The sequence below is a fragment of the Rana temporaria genome, chromosome 7, assembly GCF_905171775.1.
Source record: "Rana temporaria chromosome 7, aRanTem1.1, whole genome shotgun sequence".
NCBI classification, from domain to species: Eukaryota; Metazoa; Chordata; class Amphibia; order Anura; family Ranidae; genus Rana; species Rana temporaria.
The window spans coordinates 9680852-9708236 of record NC_053495.1 but is presented as its reverse complement, the minus strand read 5'-3'; the positions used below and the strand labels follow the sequence as shown (position 1 = coordinate 9708236).

The window sequence follows — 27385 nt, the reverse complement described above, 5'->3', positions numbered from 1 at the left end:
GGGTGGGGGGTGGTGTGGGGGGGGTTGGGGGGGGGGGGGGGGGGGGGGGTCGATATTTAAGGCAAATAGACTGAACTCAGAAAATAGAATTGTATTCCGCAAGGGCATTTACTCCATAGCTTAGTAAATGAGGTGGTGCAAAAAATACCCAATCGCAAGGAAAATGGGAAAAAAAAAGTGCTTTTTTTCCCCCCCATGCACATAATTGGATGATGGAAGTCAGCAGAGCTTCCCCTCATTTACTAAGCTCTGGAGCAAATTTCCTTGCAGCGTGCAACTCCATTTGCAGAGTGCACAGTCTATTTGCCTTTAGTAATTCCACTCTGAAGTCACAACCTCTGCCCGGCAACCAAAATCGCATTCTGTAACACAAGGGTTATATAAATCTTGGAAACTTTTCTTCTCTCCCCCCCACCCCCACAATTAACAACCAATCAGAGGCAGCGCTGGACATGCCATGTAACACTCTATACAAAGTACAGATTCTTTGGAGTATGGATTCAGCAATGTTTACTTTTTGGAGATATTTTATTTCCTGCGTCTCGCTTTCTGTGCCGCACATCGCACTGGGCAAAGTCTACAAACACAGACAATGCAAACACAACGGCGTTATCATCCAAGTCATAAACGTTTTATGGCTCCAGAGGAGGTAAATGAGCCAATATTATCATTAAAGAACGAAAACTATGCAACTGCCCGTCTCATGACATCACCTAGGAAGCCGAGAGACGCACTTTACATCTACGGAAAAATCTGATCAGACATAAAACATTATGACCACCCACCCAATAGTGGGAAGGTCCCTCTTTTGCGACCCAAACAGCCCCATCAAGTCATGGACTCCACCAGACCTCTGAAGGTATGCTGCGGTATTTGTCACCAAGCCGTCACTAGCAGATCCTTTATGTCCTGTAAGTTAATGAGTTCCTGAGATAATGAAGATAGAGCGCTGTGGGCTTATGCAGCTGGAGTGCCGTTGGTTAATGCAGCTATAGCTTCGTGGGTACATGTGGATACATGCAGCTATAGCGTCGTGGGTTTATGCAGCTATAGCGTCGTGGGTTTACGCAGCTATAGCATTGTGGGTACATGCGGATACATGCAGCTATAGCGTCGTGGGTACATGCGGATACATGCAGCTATAGCGTCGTGGGTACATGCGGATACATGCAGCTATAGCGTCGTGGGCACATGCGGGTACATGCAGCTATAGCATTGTGGGTACATGCGGATACATGCAGCTATAGCGTCGTGGGCACATGCGGGTACATGCAGCTATAGCGTCGTGGGTGCATGCAGCTATAGCGTCGTGGGTGCATGCAGCTATAGCGTCGTGGGTGCATGCAGCTATAGCGTCGTGGGTGCATGCAGCTATAGCGTCGTGGGTGCATGCAGCTATAGCGTCGTGGGTGCATGCAGCTATAGCGTCGTGGGTGCATGCAGCTATAGCGTCGTGGGTACATGCGGATACATGCAGCTATAGCGTCGTGGGTACATGCGGCTATAGCGTCGTGGGTACATGCGGCTATAGCCTCGTGGGTACATGCGGCTATAGCGTCGTGGGTACATGCGGCTATAGCGTCGTGGGTACATGCGGCTATAGCGTCGTGGGTACATGCGGCTATAGCGCCGTGGGTACATGCGGGTACATGCGGGTACATGCAGCTATAGCGTCGTGGGTACATGCGGATACATGCAGCTATAGCGTCGTGGGTACATGCAGCTATAGCATCGTGGGTACATGCAGCTATAGCATCGTGGGTACATGCAAATACATGCAGCTATAGCGTCGTGGGTACATGCAAATACATGCAGCTATAGCGTTGTGGGTACATGCAGCTATAGCGTCGCGGGTACATGCAGCTATAGCGTCGCGGGTACATGCAGCTATAGCGTCGCGGGTACATGCAGCTATAGCGTCGCGGGTACATGCAGCTATAGCGTCGCGGGTACATGCAGCTATAGCGTTGGTTTTCCACCCTCCAAATATTGAGCACCAACCACCACTGAATGTGGAATGTATATTTCTTGCTAAAGAACATTATTTTTTATTTAAAGCGGGAGTTCACCCATTTGCAAAAAAAATTTTTTTATCCCCTTAGCTTCCTGCTCGTTCGGTCTAGGGGAATCGGCTATTTGTATTAAAATATGAGCAGTACTTACCCGTTTTCGAGCTGCATCTTCTTCCGTCGCTTCCGGGTATGGGTCTTCGGGAGCGGGCGTTCCTTCTTGAGTGACAGCCTTCCGAGAGGCTTCCGACGGTCGCATCCGTCGCGTCACTCGTAGCCGAAAGAAGCCGAACGTCGGTGCCCCCCCCATTAGGGAGCTGAATTAGGCTTTGGGACAGTTCACACTGCTGCGTGGTACAATATCGCATGCGATTCGCACTGCAGTGCAAATCACATGCCATGTCACTGTAATGCGAACTCAGCCATACAGATAGACCAAACTCGCACAGGACCCTTTATTTGGTCTGCAGCAGAATCAGATCGCATGGCTGTTCACACCCAATGCGATCCGATTCCTGTCTGAATTTGCAGATCGCACTGCGAAATGCGAACTGATTTGGGGGCGTCGTTAACTTCCTTGAATTGGGAGTCAGCCATTTCGCATAGGGCAGTGTGTGACCTGCAGCCGGGAGACATGCGTTGCGGGGAACCCGCAGTGAATTCGCAGGGTTCCCGTATCGCAGCCGTGTGTGAACCCGGCCCTAAGAGCGTCCTATCTGTGGCGTGCGAGTCACGGTGACAGGAGAACGGCTCGGGGGTTTTGCAATCAGTCAGGAATTTTCTGCTTCCTGTAGGTTGGGCGGTTTTTGTGGTTTGAAGAAAGAATCCTGAGAGGGAGTCAGATAAAGCCGGGGCCACACAGAGTCCAACGCCATGACATGAGAGGGGCCACACAGAGTCCAACGCCATGACATGAGAGGGGCCACCAGATGGTTACTCCATGGAAGGAGGCAAACCCGCAATCTTCAACCATAGAAACCCACCAATCAGCTCAAATCACTCCACATTGTCCCGATATACACCGCCAATCAAAAGGCTGAAATACTTTAAAGGGGTTGCAAAGGAAAAAAAAAATGTTTCCCTAAATATCTTCATTTACCTTAGTGCAGTCCTCCTTCACTTACCTCATCCTTCCATTTTGTTTTTAAATGCCCTTATTTCTTCTGAGAAATCCTCACTTCCTGTTCTTCTGTCTGTAACTCCACACAGTAATGCGAGGCTTTCTCCCTGGTGTGGAGTGTCGTGCTCGCCCCCTCCCTTGGACTACAGGAGAGTCAGGACGCCCACTAACACACAGCTCCTTTCTCTGCAACGTAGAGAGCGTCCGGACTCTCCTGTAGTCTAAGGGAGGGGGCGAGCACGACACTCCACACCAGGGAGAAAGCCTTACATTACTGTGTGGAGTTACAGACAGAAGAACAGGAAGTGAGGATTTCTCAGAAGAAATAAGGGCATTTAAAAGCAAAATGGAAGGATGAGAAAAGTGAAGGACTGCAGATCAAGGAAGCCATTTAGGGAAACATATTTTTTTTACCTTTACAACCCCTTTAAATCAAGGGTCTCAAACTGGTGATGGCCCTCCAGCTGTTGCAGAACTACAAGTCCCATGAGGCATTGCAAGGCTGACAATTACATGCATGACTCCCACAGGCAGAGGCATGATGGGACTTGTAGTTTCACAGTCGCTGGAGGGACGCCAGTTTGAGACCCCCTGCTTTAAATGGAAACCATTTACCACCACCCCTGCCCCCTCCCCCAGACTGACAATAATGCTGTCCAAAGGTGCTCCTTCACAGGGCTCGACAAATCTCGGGCGCCAGGTCACCATGGCGACTAGAAATAGGGTCCTGGCGACTTGGCTTGGAAGGGGGCGAAAATTATTATTATTTTCTTTGTGAGCTGGCGCCATCTGGTGGTGGCCGTTGGTATTACAAGTTAAGCATTACAAGTTAATCACTATTTTCACTGCCATCTTCTTCCCTCTAATTAGAACCCCCAAACATTATATATATATTTTATCCTAACACCCTAGAGAATAAAATGGCGCTCGTTGCAATACTTTGTCACGCCATAATTGCGCAGCGGTCTTACAAGCGCACTTTTTTGGAAAAAAAATTACACTTTTTTTAATTAAAAAATAAGACAACAGTAAAGTTATCCCCATTTGTTTTTATATTATGAAAGATAATGTTACGCCGAGTAAATTGATACCCAACATGTCACGCTTCAAAATTGCGTCCGCTCGTGGAATGCCGACAAACTTTTACCCTTTAAAATCTCCATAGGCGACGTTTAAAAAAATCTACAGGTTGCATGTTTTGAGTTACAGAGGAGGTCTAGGGCTAGAATTATTGCTCTCGCTCTACCAATCGCGGCGATACCTCACGTGTGTTGTTTGAACACCGTTTACATATGTGGGCGCTGCTCACGTATGTGTTCGCTTCTGCGCGCAAGCTCGTCGGGACGGGGGCGCGTTTTCTGGCTCCTAACTTTTTTACCTGGCTCCTAGATTCCAAGCAAATTTGTCAACCCCTGCCTTAAGAAAAAAAACAAAAACAAATGCAGCCACCACATGTGATTGGTAAGCTGCAATATATGAAATAAATAAACATTAAATATGACGCTAGGCCCGTTTTCTGGACCTTTATTGGCAATATTATTGAGGATAAATTCCTGAAACCCGAGCCCTGTGGAGACTCTCCTGGCGCGGTGATCGGCGCGCGGTTTACTGGTCGCGGTGATCGGCTCGGACGCGGGGCACCGAAATCCGCAGGGCAGCCGAGCCGTCTAATCTGGGACAAATAGCCAGGATTCTTGGCATGTCTTCGGTATTAAAAGACGCCCAATTTAATCAGCCGGGATAAAGGGAATTAAATGATTTGCCTTCATTCGGCGCTCTGATGGACATCTGGAACAGATTAGAGTTTTGGGCAGATCAGGACACCATCCCCCCCCCCCCCCTTCTCCCTCGCCAGGCTGCCCGCGGCCGTCTCCGTCCAGGCGGACCCAAGGAGATGCCTTTCCTTAAACCCCGGAACAAATATGTCATATAATGCAGCTCATCAGTCTTTAAATGGGGCGGCTGCACTAGTTTTCTTTATTCAGGCTTTTTTTCCTCTCTCCTCTATTTTAACCTGGTGATCCCGCCAGTAGCACACTTCCTGCCCCAGGGTGACAACACTCACCGTAATTTATGGAGGTGTCGTCATTCTAGGACAGGAATATAGAGCGCACAACCCTCCTCCCCCCCATAGCACAGGAGGGAGGTGTTCTGTGGTTCTTAGAGATAGCTGGGAACAATGTAACAAATAAGAGTAATATCAATAGGAGTAACGCAGCACAGGAAGTAGGAATTATAGTTCCATATTGGCAATTCTCTACAAGTCCCAGCAGTCCAAGCGGTCAAGGCTGTGGGCCGGGGGGGGGGGGGGCGGTCAAGGCTACGGGCCGGAGGGGGGCGCACGGTCAAGGCTACGGGCCGGAGGAGGGGGGGGAAGCGGTCAAGGCTACGGTTCGGAGGGGGGGGGGGAGAAGCGGTCAAGGCTACGGGCCGGAGGGGGGGGAAGCGGTCAAGGCTACGGGCCAAAGGGGGGGGGAAGCGGTCTAGGCTACGGGCCGGAGGGGGGGGAAGCGGTCAAGGCTATGGGCCAAAGGGGGGGGGGGGGAGCGGTCAAGGCTACGGGCCAAAGGGGGGGGGGAGCGGTCAAGGCTACGGGCCGGAGGGGGGGGGAAGCGGTCAAGGCTACGGGCCGGAGGGGGGGGGAAGCGGTCAAGGCTACGGGCCGGAGGGGGGGAAAGCAGTCAAGGCTACGGGCCGGAGGGGGGGAAAGCAGTCAAGGCTACGGGCCGGAGGGGGGGGGGGGGGGGAAGCGGTCAAGGCTACGGGCCGGAGGGGGGGGGGGGGGGGGGAAGCGGTCAAGGCTACGGTCAAGGAGCACCGTCAGCGCACATAGTCGTGTGATAAAATACATATGTTGCTGGTCATCTGTCGGTGTCGTGTTTCAGGCAAAGCTTCCGAGTTTTCCGCTAGTCTGACACCGCACTCCGACCGAACGTCCTGCTATCCTGGCATTGCTCACTTGGGATTTCAGCTAAACACAAACATTTGGATTAGGATGGAATTTCGAGACGCTTCTGAGCACACCTCATGAAAGGCGCGGGAACTGCGCCAGCGCTCTCCCAACAGACGAGACGCCGCGTTGTGTAACCGGAATTATTGGACATTGTAGACGGGCAGCACAGAGGAGGCAGTGTGAGGGGTGTACAGGCCGATTGTGGGATTCTTCCAGTGGAAGGATGGCACGGCCTTCAGCAAATATTGACCCCGGCACTCCGCTCTCACCGTCCCCGGCGCCCTTCAGGTGTCGCAATAATGGCCGCACTGTGGAAAGTTCCTTCTCTTCATTGAAGTAGATCTGCTCAGCCTCATATTATAGACGCCTCACCGCGTCTACAGAACTAAAATGATAAAACTTTTCTAAACCAGCAGCTTTCATTAAAATAATACCTGGTGACCCCGCCATAGACTACCAGACACTTCCTGTTATGGGGTGACAACGGTCTACCAGACCATAGACTACGAGATCCTCATCCTCTGGATTCAAGCTTGATCAATGTACTGATTATTATCTATGAATGGCTCCTCTATAGGACTGCACTGCACGTGCGCCACCTAGTGGAGGAAATGCAGAATGGCCGCCATATCATGCTATTGCCTCACTAGGCAAGAGGTTACATGAGGGTGTTGTCCCGGAGTTACACATTATTACCCGCGCCAAAGACAGCAACCCCTCCGCGAAAATTCCACATTTACCTGCACTGTAAACAGAACACGCCGATTGATTCCCGCTCATTTATAATGCATTCTGTCTAAAGGCAATTTTGACCACAAAAAAAATAAAAAAAAAATAAAAAATAAAATCGCACTACATGGAAGTATTTAGCGACGATCGCCGGGACCGTGCGATTCTCACGAGTGATGTGGCCATAAACATTTTTTTTTTAACAGGCGCCTGACAGCTGGCACCACGTCCCTGCACACGTTTTCTCTATGTTCCAGTAATAAATAAAAAGGGGGGGGGGGGGGGTGGTTTCTTAGAAAACAAAAAACAATAAAAGAAAGAGGGGGTGCTTTAAAAAAAAAAAAAAGAAGGGGGGGTGAAAAAAAAAAAAGAGAAGGGTGGTAAAAACAAAATACAAAAGGGGGGGGTGCTTAAAAGTAAAAAGAGTGGAAAGGAAGATTCCAAAAAACAAAGTTAAAAAGGGGGGGTGCTTTAAAAGAGGAAAAAAAGGGGGGCAGGGAAGGTGAAAAGAATAATAATAATAAAAAAAAAGAAAAAAAAAAAGAAGGGTGGTAAAAACAAAATACAGAGGGGGTGGGAGGTGCTTAAAAGTAAAAAAGTGCAAAGGAAGATTCCAAAAACAAAGTTAAAAAGGGGGGGGTGCTTTAAAAGAGGGGAAAAAAGGGGGCAGGGAAGGTGAAAAGAATAAAAAAAAAAAAAAAAGAAGGGTGGTAAAAACAAAATACAGAAGTGCTTAAAAGTAAAAAATAAAAAAAAGTGCAAAGAAAGATTCCAAAAACATAAAATAAAAAGGGGGGGGTGCTAGCAAAAAAAAAAAAGGGGGACGAAGGGGTGCTAAAAAAAAAAAAAAAAAAAAAAAAAAGAAGGATAAACTTACCTGAGCTCCATGTCGATCCAGCGAAGTTGTAAGAGAGTCTCGGCTCTCCCTCCTCATTGGCTGAGACAGCAGCACCGCGCCATTAGTTCCCCCGCTGCTGTCAAAGTCAGTGAGCCTATAGAGGAAAGAGGGAAGGGGCAGAGCTGAACCACAGCTCCGTGTCTGAATGGACACACAGCTTGGCTCCGGTGCCTCCCCCGATGGCATGTGGCTTGCTCTGGGGGCACTCGGCAGGGGGGAGGGGCCCGGAGCGCCTGAGAGGGACCAAAGAGGAGGAGGATCTGGACTGCTCTATGCAAATCCATTACATAGAGCAGGTAAGTGTAGCATGATTTTTTTTTTTTTATTATTATTATTTAAAAAAAAGAGACTTTAGTATCACTTTAAAGAAACAAAATTGGGGTTGCTACATAAAAAAAATAAATAAAAAAAATATATATTTTTTGTTTTTGTTTTTTATGTAGCAACCCCAATTTTGTTTCTTTAAAGTGATACTAAAGTCTCTTTTTTTAAACAATAAATTTTATATATATATATATATATATATATATATATATATATATATATATATATATATATATATATATATATATATATATATATATATATATATATATATATATATATATATATATATATATATTTTTTAAAGCACCCCACATTTAAAAAAAAAATATGTGGGGTGCATTAAAAAAAAACACACACACACAAAACAAAACGTAAATTGATCCAGCACTATGCAGGAGAGCAGTAGCACTGCTATCTCTCTCCCCCCCCACCCACTGGACTTGTGTCTTCTGCTGCTGTCAATCAAATCCAGTGACAGAGGTGGATTTGATTGACAGCAGCAGAAGACACAAGTCCAGTGGGTGGGGGGGGAGAGAGATAGGGGCGTACTGGCCGTGTCAATAGAAGCACACAGCCCTGCTTGAGAATCGAACCCACACACACACACAAGTTCCCCACCATAGTAAGTTTGCTAAGGGGCACTCAGAAGGCAGGAGGAGCCAGGAGCACTGGTGGGGGGACCCCAGAAGAGGAGGGTCGGTCCGCTCTGTGCAAAACAGTAGGTAGCAATACAATTCCCCCCCCCCCTTTTACAAAAATAAACAGATTCTTTACAAAAGCTTTCATTGGGTGCTGCACTCCGCAGGAATGAAATCTGAACGTCGATAAGAAGAGGCGGAGATCTAATTTCTCATGTTCTCTATGTACTGATCTTACATAACAGATCTCCGGTCCTCTATTTACATCTGCTGGGGAAGTCCTGATTGGGCGGTGTGGGAAGTGGGAGGAGACGCCGGCAGTACCAGGTACTGATCCTCGCTAAACTTTGTACTTTGTTTCTCAAAACCGTTATCAGGAGCGGCGAATAAACTTTTCCTGTAACTGGCGTCACAAAAAATGAAAATTATGAATTCCAAAAAACAAAGCAAAACCTGAGCAAAAAAAAAAAATGTCCTGTATTCTTAAGACACGAAATATGAACAAAGCACATGCCTCTATAGTGAGCACTTGTCTCAGTCCAGAGCACCAAGACCCCTTTCACACTGGAGCGTTTTTACAGCGTTTTAGCGTTAATAGCAGCACAAATTTAACCACTTCCATACCGGGCACTTATACACCTTCCCGCCCAGACCAATTATTAGCTTTCAGCACTGTTGCACTTTGAATGACAATTGCGCGGTCGTGCTACACTGTACCCAAACTAAATGTTTATCATTTTGTTCCCACAAATAGAGCTTTCTTTTGGTGGTATTTGATCACTTCTGGGACTTTTATTTTCTGCAAAAAAAAATTACCGAAAATTTTGAAAAAATATTTTTTGTTCGTTATAAAACATTGTAAATAAGTATGCTTTCTCCTTCACTGATGGGCACTGATGGTACTGCACTGACGGGCACTGATAAGGCGGCACTGATGGGACTGCACTGACGGGCACTGATAAGGCGGCACTGATGGGCACCGATGGTACTGCACGGATGGGCACCGATAGGCGGCACCAACGTACGTGTTGTACTAATGGATGTCAATCAGTGCCAAACAATGCCCGCCAATCAGTGAGGCCCATTGTGGGCACTGATTGGCAACCATTGCGGGTACTGATTGGCATCCATTATTTCTGTCATCCCTGGTGGTCTAGTGTGTGTTTTGCATCCCTGGTGGTCTAGTAGTGGCATCCCTGGTGGTCCAGTGTGGGCATCCTCGGGGGGGGGGGGGGGCGTGCTGATAATCGATCAGCACAAACCCCCCCTGTCAGAGGAGCAGCCGATCGGCTCTCCTCTACTTGCGTCTGACAGATGCGAGTAAGGAAAAGCCGATTACCGGCTTTTCCTGTTTACATCGTGATCAGCCGTGATTGGACACGGCTGATCACGTGGTAAAGCGTCTTTAACCTAGATCGGTGTTGCGGGGTGTCAGACTGACACCCTGCAACAACGATCGCCGTGATGCGCGCCCCCGACCACTCAGGATATTGAAACCACTTTGCCAACGTCAATCTGCAATTGGCGTGCGGCAAGTGGTTAAAACGCTCTCAATGCATCTCAATGGACCCTTTCACACTGAGGCGTTGCGCTGGCGGGGGGGTTGAGAAAAGTCCTGCTGGCAGCATCTTTGGTGCAGCTTTTGGGCGCTGAAAAAAAATAAATAAATAAATTAACGCTCCAGAAAACGCCCCTCTTCATTGAAATGAATTGAAAGCGCTGTAAAAAACGCCTGAATAGCGCCTATAATCTGCTCTGAGCCGTAGAAAAGTCACATGATCTCCCAAAAATGTAAACGTGCTCCTTTTTTTTTTGCTTGCATCTACAACAGCAGGAAATTGCCCATGCTTCAATAACGCTGGAAACGCCTGTAGCGTTGCAATTATTTTACCGCTAGCGCCCTAAAACCGCGGTAATAGCGCTAAAGGCACCTCAGTGTGAAAGGGTGTCACCTCTGTCTGCTGCCTCCTTCCTCTGCCATCAGTAGGAGTCACTTCTTACAAGTTTTCCTGACACCAAGAGAGAAATGGTGACAGGGAAGGGAGCTCCAACACACAGCCTATGAATGACAGCCTCAGCTCAGTTCCTGTGTGGGGGGGCTGTAACCACTTAAGGGCACCCAGGGCCGATCCGCCCTATAGGCTCACTATGCAAGCCGCTTAGGGCCCCACAAAGCTGCGGAGGGCCCCCCAAATTACTAGAGGCCCCACCTGGTGAGACGCAATTTTTGGCCCCTCACCCCGCTTCTCAACCTCGCTGGCTGCACGGGAGAAGAGGTAAGAAGTCAGCACCCCCAGCGAACGTAAGATGTCATTTCCGACAGCGCAAAACACCCCCCCCCCTCACTTCTCAACTTAAATCTTTAATGCGACATGTCATTTTGCTTAGGGCCCCAGGGAGGTCAGGATCGGCACTGGTGCCACCTGCAATGTCCTGCAGGCGGCTGGTCTGCACAGGCAAAGCAACCTACCAGTAGGGTGCTACCTGCTACCGGGTTTAAGGCACGCCCCCCCCACCCGGCCGACACCCACTGTGTACACATCGGGAGCCCATCAGCAAGCCCCTGCCAATAATTCATGGCCTGGACCTGCTGATCAGCTGTGTCCAATCACAGCCAAGAGCCCTGTGTTAATACAGAGCCCTGTACAGAGGGAACGATCTCTCTGGGCCAGATTCTCAAAAGAGATACGCCGTCGTATCTCTGCGTCCGGCCGGTCGTATCTATGCGCCCGATTCTTAGAATCAGTTGCGCATAGATTTCCCTAAGATCCGACCGGCGCAAGTCTCTTACGCCGTCGGATCGTAACTGCATATTTACGCTGGCTGCTAGGGGCGTGTACGCCGATTTACGCTTTAAAATATGTAAATCAGCTAGATACGCAAATTCACGAACGTACGCCCGGCCGACGCAGTAAAGATACGCCGTTTACGTAAGGCTTTTCCCGGCGTAAAATTACCCCTGCTATATGAGGCATACATGCGGCGTACCAATGTTAAGTATGGCCGTCATTCCCGCGACGAAATTTGAAAATTTTACGTTGTTTGCGTAAGTCGTCCATGAATGGGGCTGGACGTAATTTACGTTCACATCGAAACCAATACGTCCTTGCGGCGTACTTTGGAGCAATGCACACTGGTATATGTCAACGGACGGCGCATGCCTTTTTCGATGAAAAACGTCAATCATGTCGGGTCATGGCTATTTTACATAAAACACGCCCCCCTGTACCAAATTTGAATTAGGCGGGCTTACGCCGGCCGATTTACGATAAGCCGCCGCAACTTATGGAGCAAGTGCTTTGAGAATACTGCACTTGCCCGTCTAAGTTGCGGAGGCGTAACGTAAATCAGATACGTTACGCCCGCTCAAAGATACGCCGATCTACGAGAATTTGGCCCTTAGTTTCTTATCTCTGCATAGCAGGGATAAGAATCAAAGAGATTGGTTTTTAAAAGCAGCACACATTACACATTGTTGGGCAAATATTTAACCCTTTACTTGACCCTAGAAAAAAAAATCTGTTTATAGCACAAATAAAAAAAAAAAAAAACAGTGGTGATCAAATACAACCAAAAGAAAAAAGAAGGCTCCATTTGTGTGTGTAAAATAAATAATAAAAATAAATAAATAATTATATTATATATATATAAAAACTTTAATTTTGGTTGCGTTGCATGACCGCACAATTGTCAGTTAAAATAGCGCTGTGCTGAATAGCAAAAAAAAAATGGCCTGGTCATGAAGGGGGAGGGGGGGTAAAACCTTTCTGGAGCCAAGTGGTTAAAGTGGCACTAAACCCTCCAATCGTTTACAGCCAGGGAAGCTGCCATCTTGAACTCTGATCTGCAGTTGCCATGACACCAACCATTGGATGGCTTGACAGATCGGTTAAGAGCACAAGCAACTGTGTAAGTTATTTACGTCACGCCATGCGTACGGCTCGGAGTTTAGTTCCACTTGATGAAAAAACAAAAATGGAAAATTTTTGAACTGGGATTTGGAACGTTGCGGCATTCTCCATGCTATCAGACGGCTGGGTACAGGGTTCAAGAAAAGCGATAGTATCAGGACGTAATGCAATCGAAAGAACATGAAGGGTGAAGTCTCTCTCCTGCGGTGAGGTCATGAAACTCCACAGCAGTAACCTGACTGTACAAAGTACAAATCCGTATTTAAAGTGAAACTCCACTTTTCTGGAACTCCAGCCAGAATTTTTTTTTTTTTTTTACTGTCAGCACTCCCTCTTCTCCCCTGCAGCGGCGCTGGTTGACAGCAGAGCTGGATCACATGACCAGGCCCATCTGTTGTCAGCACTCCCTCCTCTCCCCTGCAGCTTACCAGTCCTTAGATAAGTTGACTGCATTTTTTTTCAGGCTTTTTGATCCTACCAGTAACACACTTCCTGTCCCAGACTGACAAACGCTCACCGGCCTTCATCTACGAAGGAGCAGCTGTCACCCTAGGCCAGCAAGTGTGTAAGGGGACTACAGTACACCTCCACCTCTCCACAATAACACAAGGGGGAGGTGTTCTGTAAGGCACAGGAAGTGCTGGAAACAATGATAACTGGTACTGAGCCCAAGAGGTTATCAGACCACAAGATTTCTGGCAGGATCAACTGCCATTTTCTTGAGCTTAACAGATAAAGAAAATATAAAATTGTAAAAGTAGAATTCTGGGCAAACCCCAACTAAAATGTAAAAGAATACTCTCTCCCATTCCTAGGGTTAGGGTTTCCTATTGAAGAATATGGCTAGGACTCAGGAATTGGAACAGGGACCTCCCCCAAAGGTCAGAAGGCGGGTTTCCATAGGTCAAAGGTCACAGGGCGTGGCTGACCCACCCCCACCAAAGTGTACCGCCTACTCCTGTAACAAAGATGTATATGCCAATTTCGGCCAATGATCACAACCTCCAGGGAGTATCAGCCATTGACCGACCACAGGGGAGAGGAGAGAGCACTCAACAGCTGGCAATACCCGACATCACCCATAAGCTTTTATGGCCCATCCGCTGTCCCTCCTCTCCTCTGTCGAAGATCCCCTCCCTCTTCTCTGCAGTGGCGCTAGTTTACAGAGAGATGCTGGATCACATGACCAGGCCCATCTGTTGTCAGTGCTCCCTCTTCCCTGCAGCGGTGTTGGTTGACACAGGGGAGCTGAATCACATGACTAGGCCCCATCTGTTGTCGGCACTCCCTCTTCTCCAGGGCTGTGGAGTTGGAGGAAATTTGGGGTATCTGGAGGCGGAGTCAGCAAACAATGCACCGACACCAACTCCTACTAAATTTAGATTGACGAAACATTTAGGAGTCAAAACATTTATCTACCGACTCGACAGCCCTGCTCTTCTCCCCTGCAGCGCGCTAGTTAACAGAAGCTGGATCACATGACCAGGCCCATCTGTTATCAGTGCTCCCTCCTCTCCCCTGCAGTGCGTTAGTTGACACAGGGGAGCTCAATCACATGACCAGGCCCATCTGTTGTCAGCACACCCTCGTCTCTAGCACGCAAGTTGACAGAGAAGCTGGACCACATAATCAGGCCCATCTGTTGTCAGTGCTCCCTCTCCCCTGCAGCGGTGCTGGTTGACACAGGGGAGCTGAATCACACAACCAGGCCCCATCTGTTGTCAGCACTCCCTCTTCTCCTCTGCAGCGCGCTAGTTGACAGAGAAGCTGGATCACATAACCAGGCCCATCTGTTGTCAGCATTCCCTCCTCTCCCCTGCAGAGGTGCAAGTTGACAGGGGAGCGGGATCACATGGCCATTCCCATCTGTTGTCAGAACTTCCTTTTCTCCCCTACAGTGGCGTTTCTGGACATACGGGAGCCAGATTACATGACTGGGCCCCATTTGTTGTCAGCTATCCCGCCTCTCCCTTGCAGCGGTGCTGGTTAACACAGGGAAGCCAGAACACATGACCAGACCGGAACAAATAGAGGCAAGTATATACATTTTTTTTTTTACACAGGTAAGTCAGCATCGTACACACGCAAAGCACACACGCGACACGCACTGGTCTATTTGTGCACACAGACACACACACACACACACACACACATCTATACATTTTTATTGCAATGTACAGACCAGGCTCGGTGACCTCGTTTCTGTGTGTGCATTTGGCTGGAGACCAAATAGTCGTGGAGACGGTTTATAAATAATAAAACACGGACTGAAAAGCACTCGGACATTCTCCAGACAGCTCATTATATATTCTGGAGGTCCTAGGAGACCTTCGGTGCCCGGGAGACGTACAGCAGCCTCCAGACAAGACACCATAGATAAGTGGGTAGCAGGTGGCTCTGCAGCTCCAAGTTCAATGCCCACCAGAAAAAAAAAAAAACACATCAGCATGGAGTTTGTACATCACTCTTCACAATTCCATGGATGTTCCCAATTTGCAATCACAAGTTAAGATAATAAGCAGAGTCAGGGGTGGGGGCACTGCACTGTTATATTGTCCTAAGAGCAGATGAACTCACCACACCAATATAAGGCCACACCAAGATAATGTCAAAACACTGTTTGGAGATTTCGAGTAGCCAAAATACACTATATGGCCAAAGGTATGTTGGCACACGACCAACACACTTCCAGTTTGGCCAAAGTATAGTAGATACCTTCACATCCAAAAGTTTTAAGACACCTGACCATCACACTTCTCTTATGGTCAAAGGCTTGTTGACACCGGACCATCACACATCCTATATGACCAAAATTTGTTGACACCTGACCATCACACTTTGTGTATTGCCAAAGATTCGTGGAGAAAAAAAAAAACTATCACACTTCCTATAAAACCAAAAGCTTGTTGGCACCTGACCATTCCAATTACTATACGGTCAAAGGTTTGCCGACACCCAACCATAACACTTCCTATGTGGTCAAAGTTTGTTGACGTCTGACCATCACACTTCCTGCACAACCAAAAGTTTGACCACACCCGACCTTCTCAGGTCCCATATGGTCAAAGAATTGTTGACGTCTGAGCACACTTTCTATTTGGCCAAAGTTTGTTGAAATTCACCATCCCACTTCTTATATAGCCATGTCTTAATCACACCTGACCATCACATGTCCTATATGGCCAAAGTCTTATTGACACCATCTAACCATCACAATTTCTATATGGCCAAAGTATATCGACACCTTCACTTAATCATTACATGTCCCATATGGCCAAAGTCTTATTGACACCTGACCATCACATGTCCCATATGGCCAAAGTCTTGTTGACGTCTGACCATCACATGTGCCATATGGCCAAAGTCTTGTTGACACCTGACCATCACACTTCCTATATGGCCAAAGTCTTATTGACACCCTCACCTAACCATCACATGTCCCATATGGCCAAAGTCTTATTGACACCTGACCATCACATTTCCTATATGGCCAAAGTCTTATTGACAACCTCACTTAACCATCACATGTCCCATATGGCCAAAGTCTTATTGACACCCTCACCTAACCATCACACTTCCTATATGGCCAAAGTATTATTGACACCCTCACCTAACCATCACATGTCCCATATGGCCAAAGTCTTATGGACACCTGACCATCACATGTCCCATATGGCCAAAGTCTTATGGACACCTGACCATCACATTTCCTATATGGCCAAAGTCTTATTGACACCCTCACTTAACCATCACATGTCCCATATGGCCAACGTCCTATTGACGCCTGACCATCACATGTCCCATATGGCCAAAGTATATCGACACCTTCACTTAACCATCACATGTCCCATATGGCCAAAGTCTTATTGACGTCTGACCATCACATGTGCCAAATAGCCACAGTCTTGTTGACACCCGACCATCACACCTCCTATATGGCCAAAGTCTTGTTGACACCTGACCATCACACTTCCAATATGGCCAAAGTCTTATTGACACCCTCACCCTTTTATTGACGCCTAACCATCACACGTCCCATATGGCCAAAGTCTTATTGACACCTGACCATCACATTTCCTATACAACCAAAGGTTTGACCATATGGGGCTTGTGATAGTCAGGTGTGCTCTAAGGACTGTTAACACCTGTCCATCACACTTCCTATACCATCCAAAAAAGTTTTACAACACCTTACCATCACACTTCCCTTCTGGTCAAAGGCTTGTTGACACCTGACCATCACACATCCTATATGACTAAAGGCTTGTTGTTGACGGACTAAAACACTTCACATACTATATGGCCAAAGGCACCTAAATATTTATGCCCAAAGTTTTGGAATTGGATGTCCAAGTTCATATTGGCGTGATGGTCATATAGTGTAACATCTTTTATGTATCTAGCTAGATCAGTACTAGACTGGTATTTTATAGTTGACATACTTTGAAAACTGTGGACTGTATTGACACTATTCATTCAATCTCAATAACATTTTAGCCTCAAGAAGAGCCCACCACCCCTGCTCACAGTCTTGGCCTCTTACCCTCTCAACTGAATCTTCTGCAGATAAGTAGGAGATTTCCAGAGCTGCCAAGGCAGAATGTGCATCGGTTGTAGATGAAGACCGCGGACGGACAGGGTGCGAAAGGACAGCCATGATGTCCTGCGCAGACCGGCGGCCGATTTGCGGACTCCCGCGTGTCTTGACTTTGCGGTTCTGCTGAAGGCTGCTTCCTCTTTTCACTTTCGGCGGAACACGAATCTGCTGCAGGACACGATTGAGGGCGCCGGGTTGTGCTGTTCCGTCAAGATCCGACACCAGTAATGGGTCCGGTTCTGGATCCGGTTCAGACTGCGCCTGCAGGACATCGTGCGGGGAGACGGAGGATCGGCGTCTCTGATGCTGGAACAGATGCTTCAGGCCCTGGCCTATGTTGTCAAAGTGGGAGCCCTTGGAGGGCTTCTGGTCACCATCCACCAGCCTCCTTCCTTCTGTACCCCCGGGGTCGGCATCGTCACAGAGGCTATCGCTGCCAGAAGTCTCCATCAGAGAATGCCAACCATGCCCTCCCCACGCTAACTCAATGCTCGGATCGCTGCTTTATGGCGAAGGCTGGCGTGATTCTTATATTGATATGGTATAAACCCAAAAAATGCGATGGCAACGAGTACAGCGGGCATAAGACTGGAGACAAAGAAACCGTGAAACCTCGGCTATTCAATGATATCTGTGGAAAAAAAGGGGGAGATAATGAATTGTAGAGCTCTCCAATCAAAAACGACTTTAGTATCTTATGACACGGCCTTTATATTCTGAACTCCAGGATATGCAAATACTGTCTAAATCAGTGGTTCTCAACCTGGGGGTCAGAACCCCCTGGGGGGTCAAATGAGAATTTGTCAGGGGTTACCAAAACCTGGGCTGTCCCTGAAGCCTGTGGCCGCCCACTCAGCCTCTTCACAGCTCAGCTGCCTATTCAGTTCCCGGCATAGCTGGGGGGCAGGGACTAGAGGTCAGCTGACTGGTGAGCAATGTGAAGTGGGAGGGGCTGGAGGAGACCCTATCTGCTGATTTCAGCATAGGTGTCACTGCTACGAGAAACCAAAAAGTCGGAGACAGTGATTAACACTACCTGTGATTAGAGTTGCCTTTAACTGTTTGCCGACCAGCCGCCGCAGTTATACGACGGCAGGTCGACTCTGCTGGGCGAGATCACGTAGATCTACGTCATCTCGCCGTTCAGCCATTAGGGGCACGCGCGCCCCCTGTTTGCCCCCCCGACGCCGGCGGGCGCGATCACCGCTGGGCACCCGCGATTGCTCGTTACAGATCGAGAACCAGGAGGTGTGTGTGTAAACACACAGCTCCCAGTCCTGTCAGGGGGAGAAATGATGATTGTCTGTTCATACAATGTATAAACAGCGATCAGTCATTTCCCCAAGTCAGTCCCACCCCCCCTTCAGTTAGAACACACCCAGGGAACATACTTAACGGCCTCACTAGCTGATGCAGGGTAGCTAAATAATGTCATTGAACTGGGACGGGCTGAAAATAGATAATTTACATAGTAATTAGGGTTGTCCCGATACCACTTTTTTAGGACCGAGTACAAGTACCGATACTTTTTTTCAAGTAGTCGCCGATACCGAATACCGATACTTTTTTTAAATGTGTCCCCAAATGATAGCCATGTCCCCCCCATATGCAGCCATGTCCCCCACATATGCAGCATGTCCCTCACATATGCAGCCATGTCCCTCTAGCCATGTCCCTCACATATGCAGCCATGTCCCTCTAGCCATGTCCCTCACATATGCAGCCATGTCCCTCTAGCCATGTCCCTCACATATGCAGCCATGTCCCTCTAGCCATGTCCCTCACATATGCAGCAATGTCCCTCTAGCCATGTCCCTCACATATGCAGCAATGTCCCTCTAGCCATGTCCCTCACATATGCAGCAATGTCCCTCTAGCCATGTCCCTCACATATGCAGCCATGTCCCTCTAGCCATGTCCCTCACATATGCAGCCATGTCCCTCACATATGCAGCAATGTCCCTCTAGCCATGTCCCTCACATATGCAGCAATGTCCCTCTAGCCATGTCCCTCGATGCGGCGGCAGCGACGGGGGGGAGAAAGGGGGGGGGAAGTATTCTATTTAGGTATCGGGGGTATTTGCGCGAGTACGAGTACTCCCGCAAATACTCGGTATCGGTCCCGATACCGATACTGGTATCGGTATCTGGACAACCCTAATAGTAATTACACAGGTTAATCAGCATAGGTGAAGGTTAAGAAAGGACTCCCTGCAGCTGCACATTGATGCTGCCCCTAGGAGGAGTGCGCAAGTGGCAACCTCAGCCAGGCCACACCTCCAACACGTTTCGCTCTGCTCCTCTGAGCTTAGTCATGGGAATCAGCAGAGGTGTTGGGTGTTTGAAGATTAGCTAGGTTCAAACTGAAATTCTAAATTTAATAAAACATTTGATCCACGTGAAATCTGAGCAAACTGACGGGTTGATTTATACTGTTCAATGATATACAAGAAAAGAAAAAACATAAGCAGATTACACTTCCAATTTAAATTTGGTACATACAATTAAACTGACATAGTGTCTTGAAAAAGTATTCATACCCCTTGAAATGTTCCACATTTTGTCATGTTACAACCAAAAACATAAATGTATTTTATTGGGATTTTATGTGATAGATCAACACAAAGTGTCAAGTGGAAGGTGTATGTGTATGTGTGTGTGTGTGCATGTGTATATATATATATTTGCCTTTAATTTTTTTTAACTTACATTTGCTTAGTCATGTGCAGTGCCGTCAATTTTCTGTCTTCTGGATTCTTGCTGACTGAACACTTTGATATGTGATGAATGAGCATTCTTCATGGAGATGATGTTCTGCTGGACAAGAGGGATAGACAGACCGGTTACTACAAGGAAAATTGCACTTATCAATCTGATTCATCTAACAAGACAGTGCAAATTTAATGAAAATAGGTAAAATTGCAGCAAACCAGAGCAACCAAATCGCATATTAACCAGGTCATGGCAAAGGCGATTGGTTGGCTGAGCGTCAATACGTTTTCTATGCTGCTTTTCAACTCTTCAACAAAGCCAAAGGCTTCCGTATAACAGCAATTCTCAACCCGGGGTTTCTCCAGAGGTTGCTGGTGGGTTCCTTGAGCTGTGGCTAATTGACCCAAAACCTGATAGTGCCTACATAGTTCCGGGTCCAACCTCACTGTGCAGAGCCAGCTGCACAACACCAAATTATCTTTTTCACTGTCTGTAAGAGGAGCATTCTTCTCACTGATCACCAATGTAAGGGACATTCTTCCCACTGATCACCAATGTAAGGAACATTCTTCCCACTGATCACCAATGTAAGGGACATTCTTCTCACTGATCACCAATGTAAGGGACATTCTTCCCACTGATCACCAATGTAAGGAACATTCATCTCACTGATCACCAATGTAAGGAACATTCTTCTCACTGATCACCAATGTAAGGAGAATTCTTCCCACTGATCACCAATGTAAGGGACATTCTTCCCACTGATCACCAATGTAAGGGACATTCTTCCCACTGATCACCAATGTAAGGAACATTCTTCTCACTGATCACCAATGTAAGGAGAATTCTTCCCACTGATCACCAATGTAAGGGATATTCTTCCCACTGATCACCAATGTAAGGAGAATTCTTCCCACTGATCACCAATGTAAGGGACATTCTTCCCACTGATCACCAATGTAAGGGACATTCTTCCCACTGATCACCAATGTAAGGAACATTCTTCTCACTGATCACCAATGTAAGGAACATTCTTCCCACTGATCACCAATGTAAGGATCATTCTTCTCACTGATCACCAATGTAAGGAGCATTCTTCTCACTGATCACCAATGTAAGGGACATTCTTCCCACTGATCACCAATGTAAGGATCATTCTTCTCACTGATCACCAATGTAAGGAACATTCTTCCCACTGATCACCAATGTAAGGGACATTCTTCCCACTGATCACCAATGTAAGGGACATTCTTCCCACTGATCACCAATGTAAGGAACATTCTTCCCACTGATCACCAATGTAAGGAACATTCTTCTCACCAATGTAAGGAACATTCTTCTCACTGATCACCAATGTAAGGAGCATTCTTCCCACTGATCACCAATGTAAGGGACATTCTTCCCACTGATCACCAATGTAAGGGACATTCTTCCACTGATCACCAATGTAAGGGACATTCTTCTCACTGATCACCAATGTAAGGGACATTCTTCCCACTGATCACCAATGTAAGGAACATTCTTCCCACTGATCACCAATGTAAGGAACATTCTTCCCACTGATCACCAATGTAAGGAACATTCTTCCCACTGATCACCAATGTAAGGGACATTCTTCTCACTGATCACCAATGTAAGGAACATTCTTCTCACTGATCACCAATGTAAGGAACATTCTTCCCACTGATCACCAATGTAAAGGACATTCTTCCCACTGATCACCAATGTAAAGGACATTCTTCCCACTGATCACCAATGTAAGGAGCATTCTTCTCACTGATCACCAATGTAAGGAACATTCTTCCCACTGATCACCAATGTAAGGGGGGGACATTCTTCTCACTGATCACCAATGTAAGGAACATTCTTCCCACTGATCACCAATGTAAGGACATTCTTCTCACTGATCACCAATGTAAGGAACATTCTTCCCACTGATCACCAATGTAAGGACATTCTTCCCACTGATCACCAATGTAAGGACATTCTTCTCACTGATCACCAATGTAAGGAACATTCTTCCCACTGATCACCAATGTAAGGAACATTCTTCTCACTGATCACCAATGTAAGGGACATTCTTCCCACTGATGACCAATGTAAGGAACATTCTTCTCACTGATCACCAATGTAAGGAACATTCTTCTCACTGATCACCAATGTAAGGAACATTCTTCCCACTGATCACCAATGTAAGGGACATTCTTCTCACTGATCACCAATCAAAGGAACATTCTTCTCACTGATCACCAATGTAAGGAGTATATATATCCCACCGGCCCTCAAATACATTTTAGCAGGATTTCCTCTGGAGTAAAAAAGGTTGAGAAAGGCCGATGTGCAAAGATTACACCAACATAACAGAAGAGTACCCATTACCAAAAAGACAAGTGAAGGTGTGAAGTGATTGGAACCTCAGTGATGTCACCTTATTGAACAGACAAGTGGTGTTCTTGCAGATATTAAAGTGGATTGTGCAGAATTACAGCTGCTAATCCTGTCCATCTACACTGCTGTGCAATTCATTAAGAATAAAGGGACAAAAGTTTATTTACTGGGTGTAATTATAGATATATAGAGATAATATATATATATATATATATTTGTATTATTAATTATATATATGTGTGTGTGTATATGTATGTATGTATGTATGTATGTATGTATGTATGTATGTATGTATGTATGTATATATATATATATATATATATATATATATATATATATATATATATCACACACACATATATACACATATATATACACACACACACACACACACACACATATATATACATATATATACACACACACACAAACATTTTTATATTATATATTTTTTTCCACCCCCTCAGGCCTGCACTCCGCTTTCTTGATGGTGAGCTTAATGATAAACCTAATACATTAATATGTCAGATTTACCATCCTTTGATTACAGGAGGGTTGACTGCACGGCATTCCCTTCGCCATCAGCTGGCTGGGAAGCGCCATACTTACCCGGGTATAAAGTAGTAAATAAACACTCATCCTTTATTCTTAATACATCTGCCCAGCATTAGAGCTGCACGACGATTATTCATTTTTAACCAACACGGCCACTTTAATTCAGCTAGCAATATGACCACCACCATCACCGGTAAAGTTCCCCCGGCAGTATCACCCGTTCCTAGTGATGCCACCATATGGTTGCTGTGTATTGTGTAAACATACATGTACGGGGGGGGGGGGGGCACACGTGTAGTTGGTCACCTTTTCTTACCTGCTTCGTAGTTGGCGGGGCCTATGGCACACACCTCTTGACTTGCAAACCAAGTCAAGCCTGGCATTTATCTTCCACTTCCTGATTGGCTCGTATTTAAAAATGGAGCTTCTCCTCTTGTAAGAGGAAAGAGGAAGACAACATCGGTTATGTTCCCCCTCCGGGTAAAAATAAGATCGATAGGCGGGGCTTAAAACTTTGGAGGAGGAGCATGTTCAAGAAAATTCATGCCTCTCCCCAATACTTATGAAATAAAGGCGGAGCAGAACAGAACACATCATGGGAACAATTTGTCTGGTGTTAAGGACATTGAATATTTGAAAGCAACTTTAACACCACTTGCCGACCAGCCTTTTTCTTTCCCTTGGTTTCGTAGGCGTGCGCACAGGTTGTGCCAGGTGTGCCTGGGCACACCCCAATCACCTTGTGCTGGGCAGATTCTCCCTGCGGCTTGGTTGCAGAGAAAGGGACGGAGAAACCCCTCTCTCTCGCTTTAGTCCCTCGGTCTCAAAAGTGACACCAGGAGTCTGCTCAGACCCTTGATATTTCACCAAAGCCTCCCAATGGGACTACTAATAGTAAAAAAATAAAATAAAATTGTAAAAAATAAAAAAATTTAAAACAATATTAAAATTATAAAAAATATTAAAAAAAAATATATATATATCTATATATATATATAAAAAATGACTGACACCAACCTCTGCCCTACATTGTCCACTGCTCTACCGACACTGTCCATTGCCCTATATACACAGTATATGCACACACGCATGTGCATTTGAGCTTTGGGCTGCACATACCTATTCTTTGTTTACAAGTTTATATGCAAAAATAAAAAAATTACTTGGAACCCCCAAACACAAGTGCAGCGGTTTTTCAAATGAAATTTATATTTTTGAAAATTTTAATGAAATAAAAAAATACAATAAAAAAAATAAGAAGAGAACATGCAACAAATACCCCACTCTTTGTAAAATGTAAACGATGACGTTACACAGAGTAATTCGATATCCAACATGTCACGCTTTAAAATTGCGCACACTCGTGGAATGGCGACAAACTACGATAGTTAAAAATCTCCACAGGGCGACATTTTAAAATGTTACCATTTTGGAGTTACAGAGGATGTCCAGTGCTAGAATTATTGCTCTTGTTCAAACGTTCATGGCGATACCTCACGTGTGGTGCGAACCATGTTTTATATATGCATGCGCCTCTGCACGCAAGCACGGAGGGATGAGGCGCGTCAATTTGCATACGGGGGCGGGGCAAGGGGGCAGGAAGAGGTTAACACCTTCAGCCCCGGAAGGATTAGCCCAGCCGATTTTTGTGATACAGTACTGCGTTGCTTTAACTGACAATTGCGCGGTTGTGCGACGCTGTACAAATAGAGCTTTCTTTTGGTGGTATTTGATCATCTCTGCGGTTTTTATTTTTTGCACTATAAACAAAAAATAAACAAAGAAATCGGATTTTGTTTTCTACTCACCGTAAAATCCTTTTCTCCGAGTTTATTGACGGACACAGCCCTCATTCTTGACCTTAGGGTTATATCGCTACCTTTAGGAGTAGGACTAGGCAGAAACAAAAAAACACACAGCACCGCCCAGGGGCGGTCCTTACTGGCAGTAGCCCTTTAGTCTGCTCCAGGTAGCTCAGTTCGTTATAAAGCAGTACAAAACACAAAAACAGGAGGAGTGGGTGCTGTGTCCGTCAATGAACCCAGAAAAAAGGATTTTACGGCGAGTAGAAAACAAATCCTATTTTCTCTTTCATTTATTGACGGACACAACCCTCACATTCTTGACCTTAGGGACGTCCCAAAGCAGTGCCAGAACGAGAGGTTGGAACGCAGAAAAAAAAGAAAAAAAAAAAAAAAAAAAAAGAACCACAGATCCCAGCAGGGGGCCAGGTTCTTCTAGACTAGGCAGAAAAAAAAACTGAGTTGCCTGGAGCTGAGTGGAGGGTTTCGGCCAGTAAGGACCGCCCCTGGGGTGCCGTGCTGTTTTTTGTTTCTGCCTAGTCCTACTCCTAAAGGTGGCGATATAACCCTAAGGTCAAGAATGAGGGCTGTGTCCATCAATGAACTCAGAGAAAAGGATTTTACGTTGAGTAAATCCGTGTCCAATGAACGAAAGAGAAATGGTGCGACAATATACATATATTTTTTTTTACTATTTGCTATAATAACCCCCAAATCGCAAAATAAAAATAAAATAAATAAATCGCAATAAGCGTATATTGATTGGTTTGCGCAAAAGTTATAGCGTCTACAAAATAGGTGATAGATTTATGTTTTGTTTTTTTTTTGTTTTTTTTACTAGTAATGGCGGCGATCAGCGATTTCTATCGGGACTGGCATTGTGGCGGACAAATCTGACACTTGACACATTATTGGGACGGCTGACATTTATACAGCGATCAGTGCTATAAAAATGCACCGATTAATGTGTAAGTGTCACTGGCAGGGAAGGGGGGTTAACACTAGGGTGCGATCATGGGGTTACATTTTTTCCCCTGGGAGGAGTTTCTAACTGTAGGGGGAGGGGACTGACTGGAGGAGGAGACAGATCGCTGTTCCTAATCTTTAGGAGCAGACCATCTGTATCTCCTCCTCTGACAGAATCGATCGATCGATCTAGAGAGAGAAAGAGAGAGAGAGAGATAGAGAGAGAGAGAGAAAGAGAGAGAGAGAGAGAAAGAGAGAAAGAGAGAAAGAAAGAGAGAAAGAAAGAGAGAAAGAAAGAGAGAAAGAAAGAGAGAAAGAAAGAGAGAAAGAAACCCTTCTGGCTCTCGTGCCCACAGCAGGCATCGGGTCCCCTGCCGTGCACCTGCCAAGGCTCTTAAAGGAGCCAACGTACCCGTACGCCGGTTCGCGCAGGGCTGCCAACCTGCCGTAGTACATGTACGTGAGCCGGTCGGGAAGAAGTTAAAGTCTCATCTGCCAGATATACACTCGGCTCCTAAGCCCTCTTGTGAGCTGACAACACACAGCATTCCTGTGCTCCGAGTGGTGTCAGCCCTGCCCGCTGTTTTTTTGCTATGCTACTCAAAGCACCCCCCACTTTCAGCCCTCCGCGACATAAAGGCTAAATTATTCTGTAGTCCAAAATAAGGCCTGGGAGAGCTCTTTGCAATGAACACATCTGAGTTCATAGGTGGACAATCAGTAGACATCAAAGTATTTACCTTACCTGCTGGGCTCCATTCCCGGTTTCTGACGCTTTTCCGTACACGTCCGATAGCTCTACGCCATAACAAAGTCTTAAATTTCTGGAAAACCTGTTGGGGAAAAAAAAAATGGGACAAGTGTTCATCAGCATTACTGTCCGTGTCGGAGTGAAATGTTTGGGGGGAGGGGGCACTGCCGTCCGGGGGGAGGGAGGGGTTGCACTGCCGTCCGGGGGGGAGGGAGGGGTTGCACTGCGGTCCAGGGAGGGGGGAGGGAGGGGTTGCACTGCGGTCCAGGGAGGGGGGAGGGAGGGGTTGCACTGCGGTCCAGGGAGGGGGGAGGGAGGGGTTGCACTGCGGTCCAGGGAGGGGGGAGTGGGGGGGGGGTTGCACTGTCCTTTAAAACCGAATTTGTAGCTGGTTCTTACCTCAACATATTAATGAAAAAAAATAAAAAATACATTTGCTCTACCGTAATTCCATTCCTCGTTTTAGGCCTGGTCTAAAACTGAGTGATGTCATCACTGGGTCTCTATGCAATGCAGGCAGATCATGGCTGGTGGAAGGGGACAGCAGGGTGCTGCTTCCTGAAATCATCACAGTGCCCGCCCTCAGTACTCCTCTCAAGAGTTATGATGTAAGCAGTGGGCCGGCTCTTGGGAGGAGTCATTCAAATATCAAAATGCCTTGGTGGGTGGGTGTCAGTCTGGAGGTCTTATCCAGGCCATAGACCACCCCATGGGACACTGCCCCTCTATTATTGAAAGAACTTAAAGTGGACCATCAGTCATCATCTATTAAATCTTCTGTTCTTGTTGTTTTAACTTTGGATAGTAAAACATTTTCTGCCAGTAAATCCCTTACACAGCTCACTTCCTGTTTGTCTGGTCATTAGCCTAGGCTTAGGACACCGTGCACAGCTCTCTTCGGTGAGAGTTTAGCAGGAAGGGAGGGGGGAGGAGTCAAAAGAGGGCCAATGAGAGCTGCAGAGATGGAGGTGTGCCTCTGTGTAAATCCGGGAAGTAAACACTCAGCAGCTTCAGCTGCCCACAGTTAAA

The 27385-nt window shown here is 46.6% G+C and overlaps 1 pseudogene; it reads right to left on the bottom strand.

Annotated features, from left to right (window-relative positions):
- LOC120945026 overlaps window positions 1-26434 on the bottom strand; it is a 258633-nt pseudogene extending 232199 nt beyond the window's left edge.
- Between the last annotated feature and the right edge of the window lie 951 nt (window positions 26435-27385).